The sequence below is a fragment of the Chiloscyllium punctatum genome, chromosome 36 (genome assembly GCF_047496795.1).
Source record: "Chiloscyllium punctatum isolate Juve2018m chromosome 36, sChiPun1.3, whole genome shotgun sequence".
NCBI lineage: Eukaryota > Metazoa > Chordata > Chondrichthyes > Orectolobiformes > Hemiscylliidae > Chiloscyllium > Chiloscyllium punctatum.
The window spans coordinates 29,352,166-29,357,503 of NC_092774.1; the positions used below are offsets into that span (position 1 = coordinate 29,352,166).

Sequence of the window (5,338 nt, forward strand, 5' to 3'; positions counted from 1 at the left end):
AGCGGTGGCCTTCTGGCGACTTGGCCCCAGACAGCCCGACGTTCCGCCGTCCTCCTGATGGTTGGCCGGTGGCATGATAGGTGTGCCTGCACGGTGACCGTGCACACACCACGCCCACCAACCCCTCCGTGCCTCCCGAGACCGGTGGTAGGACCGAGCAGAAACGTGCGGACTGAACGGGAGAGCCAAAAGCCAGTGCTCCACGCACGTGTGACCGTCGAAGTCACAGCGTTCGATGAAAACCTCCTCCCTCGGCCAGGCACTCGGCGCCAGCAGGGGAGACAGGATCAGACGCCCCACCGGCCACTTAAGGCCGAGGACGAACCAGGAGACGGGCGGCTGCAGCAGCGGGCGACCTGCAGCTCCCAGACACGGTCTGTGCCTCTCAACACTCTCAATCGATCAACCATCGAGTCGGGTCATCGTGTTGAACCGGCGAGCTCCACGGTGAGGCCGGCAGCGCACCAGCACTGGACCTCCGCGGCTCCCTTCACTCTTTCCACTGCCAGCCAACTGAGAGTCGGACCCAGTGTGGACGTGCAGAGCCTAGGCAGACCCCACAGGAGGCTCAACATTTCGAGCCAGCTCCGTGTCCCAAAGACAAAGCGCTGCACGTCGCCGTGTAAACCACCGACGGCCATTCTGGGACCGGTGACAGCCGTACTGGCCCCACTGCCACGACACAGACGGACGCCAGGCCGCGCTCCCCACGGGGGGGTGGCGTCGAGCCTGACGAATGGAATGTGCAGGGTGCGGGGAAACGCCAAGTGCTCTGATGCCGGAGGGCTCAGGAATATGAACTTAGGGGGACAAAGAGGACGGGTCCTCTGCGGCACCCCAGCCGCGCTCTCGCCAACCAAGGCGAGTGCGATTGATTGCCAAATGACCCTCAGACAGGCGTGGCCCCAGGAAGAACCCGGGCTGCAAAGTGCGTTCAATGTGTCGATGTTCAATGTGTCCTGCAATTCACATTAATTCTCGCAGCTAGCTGCGTTCTTCATCGACGCACGAGCCGAGTGATCCACCGTTAAGAGTTGTCTGAGTTTGGTTTCGGTCTCTCACTCACCAGAGGAAAGCGACCCGGACCGCACATACACTCCCCATCTCAGCAGCACCCACCTGCACGCCGGCGTGCGGGCGGAGCAGGGTGGCGTGAAGCTGTGGGAAGCACCAGCCTGGTGCGGCCAGCGGAAACATATGTGTATTGGGAAAAAAAAGGGCGCCCAAGAGGCGATGCATGTCGGCCGGCACCGCAGCGACGGAGGTAGGATCTCCTCCACCATGTCGCCCGCTGAGTGTCACGAGACATGCAGCAGCTTTGCCCGAGGAAAAGCAGAGGCGGAAACGGGACCAGCAATCGGTTCGTCAGCGTCACTGACGCGAGCACGTGGCGGAGTGTCGGCGAGCGGACTTCTGCGAGGAGTCGGGGGCCGCACTGGCCAGAGCTGACGGCCGCCCGGCCCGGCCACTGCCAAGCTAGGACGGGAAACGCGGCAACGTGGGCTGAGAAAGACGATAGATGGGGGAACACAGGGATGGAGAGCAGAGGGTGTGGGGGAGAGAGAAAATGCATGGGGAATCAGAAGATGGGAAGAGGGACTGGACAGGGATGCAGAGGGTGGGGGTGAGAGAAAGAAAGAGAGAGAGAATGGACGGTGTGCCGGGGGTGGTGAGGGATTGGACAAGGGTGCTGTGGGTAGCACGGGGGAATGGAGAGGGCGGAGCCATGAATGGCGGGGGAGAATGGATGGAGGTGCTGTGGGTGCTACAGGGGAGAATGGGCAGGTCGTGCCGTGGTTGGTGGGGGAGAATGGTCAGGGGATGCTGGGGGTGGCGGGGAGAATGGACTGGGTGCTGTGGATGGCGGGGAGAATGGACAGGGGGCACTGTGGGTGGCGAGTAGAATATAAGGGGATGCTGTGAGTGGCGGGGAGAATGGACAGTGGCACTGTGGTTGGCAGCGGTGAAGGCCAGAGGCACTGTGGTGGTGGAGGAATGAACAGGTGGTGCTGTGGGATGTTTGGGTCTTGGAGGGAGATGGTGGTGGTGAAAGCATCCCACTCACTCCCAGCATCCCCTTCTCTGCACACATGCGGTGCACATTTTTGTGAGTCTGGATGGGATGCTGTTTGGAGGGTCAGTGTTGACTCGATGGGCCAAATGGCCTGCTCCCACAATGTAGGGATTCTATGATTAGGAGAGCTGTCAAACCAACAACTTCTAATTGGTGAAGTAAAGCACCAGGAGCCAATCTTTAAGCAGTTTTCCATTTATTCACTCAAATTGCCCTTTCAATTGAATTCCTTGAATTTAATGTGTTCCGTTGTAGTTTAATTATGATCCATGAAAAGCAACATCCAGTCACATCCAAGGGCAGAACCAACTCAACTGATTGAACAAGTGTAACAACTCTTCTGTATGCACTTTAGATGTGACATCCTCTCCCTCTCTCTCTCTGTTGACCCAACGGGATAACCAGGGCTAGAATTACCACTCTCAAAATATAATTGCTGATCTACTGTTTGCTTCTGCTGCTTAACATAAGGATTTAAAAGCTGCTAGCCTGATCTCACAGAAAGCACAAAAAACAGACTGCGCAGGCACAAGTGAACAGAGATAAAATTTCATTTAGAATAGATCACAAAATGACAACAGGCGCCAATCCCACAACTCTGTGTTACACATGGAGGGAGGGGAGGGGAAGTAAAGTGTTTTACACTCAGATGTTAGAGGGCATCTTCAAAGTTTCAGCCAGCGGGAAGTTAAAATTAAACCGTGTGCTGTTTTCTGTTATAAAAACTCAAACCACATGGATTTGGTGGAATTAAAAAATGAAGGAAAGGGAGCTTGCAATGTTTCCAAGCCTCCACAACACGGACACACAATTCCCTCTGCTTAGCTGGAGACAGTGCTGCCCGCCCCCCCTCTGTTAAGGAGTAAACTCTGGAAAGGTGGTGGCATTGATAGTGAGGAGAATGGTCTCCGGCCACAGTTTGATACCAATCAGCTGGTAAATGGGGCAGAGAGATGGAATGTAATCTCCAGGCATTCTGGGAAATGTAATAATGGAGGAAAGTAATCAATAAATAGTAGGTCCCTACAGAGTGCTGAGGAACAAAGGAACCTTGCTGTCCAAGTCCAGAGATCCCCGAAGGTATCAGTACAAATAAAACTAGGGAGTGAGGAAGGCATAGATTTGTATTTTTTTCATACAGAGGGTGGTGCGTGTGTGGAATGGGCTGCCAGAGGAAGTGATGGAAGCTGGTACCATTATCACATTTAAAAGGCATCTGGTTGGGTATATGTATTGGATGGGTTGAGAGAGATATGGGTCAAATACTGGAAAATGGGTCACAAGACTAATTTAGGGTATCCAGTCAGCATGGGTGAGCTGGACTGCAGAGTCTGTTTCTGTGCTGTATGACTTTACCCGCCTGATTCAATGCAAGTTTCAGCAACATGTCTGCAGCTTTATGCTTTTAGACATTAACAATGTTTCTGAATATATCATTTCAGCTGTTCTCAATTTTAAAATCAGCCATTTCTTGTGCACCCCTGTCTTCCAGGTTGATTTATCACCATCCATTCTCTCTCTTTCCCGAGAAGGGCTTGATACAGCAGTCAAAGTGGGGGGGGTGGGGGGGGGGTGGGGAGGGGGGGGAATGGACAGGGGCGCAGAGGCTGGGGGAGAAGAGAGAGAGAGAATGGATAGGGGAGCAAAGGGTAGGGGGAGACAGAAAGAAAATGGACGGGGGACAGAGAGTGGAGGGGAGGAGAAAGACTTGGGGACAGAGAATGGGGGGCAGAAAATGAGGGGGAGAGAGAAAGAATGGCTGGACAGAGAGATTTGGTGAGTGCAGACTGTGAGGAGAGAGAAAATGCATGGGGACAGTGGGTTGGGGAAGTGACAGTTCAAATCCCACCTTACCCAGGAATGGTGTCAGTGTTCCATGAACTGGAACCCACTCCATTAACAGCAGACTTGGGGGCAATCGTTTCTCAATAGACACATGGCTAAGACGGTAGATTCATAAAATCCCTACGGGCCATAAAATTCAGACTGACCTTCCAACCACCCACTTTCCCCATAGCTAACCCACCCTAGGTTGCAGATACCTGGACACTTCAGCATGGCCAATCCACCCTGAACTTCAGATGGTTAGACTATCAGAGGAAACTGGAGCACACAGAGTTCACCCACGCAGACACAAAGGTGTGAACATGCCAACGTCCACACAGAGAGCTGCATGAGAGTGGAATTGAACCCAAGTCCATGGTATTGTGAGGCAGTGGAGCTAACCACTGAGCCACCATAGCACTGAGGGTTTTGTAGTTCTGCTTTGTCTTTGTAGCTTCTGACTTCTCATGAGCCTTCAGCAGAGGCTCTCTCCTCCTGACATTGTTAGACCACGCCTGCTGCAACTTCCTTTTTCCATTTCTCCAGCCCTGAGCACACTGGTTCCCAAATCCTGGCGCTAGGCAGACACTGATGCAATCTGGTCTTCTGCTGCCAACTGCAGAGAATGGTGACAATCCCTGACACTGTTCTCTCCCTGACCACCACTGCCCCCTCCCCAACATTGTTCTTACTCCCACCACGCAGCCAGTTAGCTCCTCGCTCGTGCAGACCTCTCTCAGATCCCCTTTATCTGTCTGACCTGTGCTGACACCCTCCTGACCCTGTCCACTGACCCAGTCAGAAGGCTTTGTCTGTAGAAGAATGACCATCTCCCAGAATAAAGTGTCCAGTTAACTTTCCGCTTTTCCCCCATCGTGTCTGCAGCCCGGCTTCCAGCTGCATCTTTCTGAGCCGAAGGTCCTCCAGCCTGTGTTTTCCCTGGATCACAGCATCCAGAGCATTTCAACTTCTGCAAATCGAAAGACAAGCCCAGCCCTTGGAAGAGAAGGGGGAGAAACAGAACAGACATGAACGGAAAATCATTGTAGTGCGATCACTTCCCTTAAGCATGAATAGCGTTTGCCAGCTGTCCGTGAGCTTGTGGCGCAACGGTAGCGCGTCTGACTCCAGATCAGAAGGTTGCGTGTTCAAATCACGTCAGGCTCACTACAATCAACTTCTCACATTTCAAATCAAGAAAGGAGTACGTTCTTTCCGTATATTGGTTGTGTCAAATATTCTTTACGGAAACTTTCGATCACACGTGAAGCTTTGCTGTCAGTTTGATTTGTGAACACTGTGTCAGGGAGGTGGTGTGCCCATTGTTTGGGGAAATGCTCAGCTCCCCGCAATGTGAGAAGTAAAACACAGACTGTTCATCACGGGATTTAAACATAGCCGGTTCGTTCAGTTGGTGACCGCGGGGTGTGAATAACATTA

At 53.1% G+C, this 5,338-nt stretch overlaps 2 non-coding genes across 2 annotated transcripts; one reads left to right on the forward strand and one right to left on the reverse strand.

Moving 5' to 3' along the window:
- Positions 1-883: 883 nt before the first annotated feature.
- LOC140461167 (5.8S ribosomal RNA) lies at positions 884-1,036 on the reverse strand. The gene has a single exon (XR_011954488.1). It is a non-coding gene; the product is annotated as a 5.8S ribosomal RNA (ribosomal RNA).
- Positions 1,037-4,993: 3,957 nt separating this feature from the next.
- trnaw-cca (transfer RNA tryptophan (anticodon CCA)) lies at positions 4,994-5,065 on the forward strand. Its single transcript has one exon. It is a non-coding gene; the product is annotated as a tRNA-Trp (tRNA).
- The last annotated feature ends 273 nt before the right edge of the window (positions 5,066-5,338 follow it).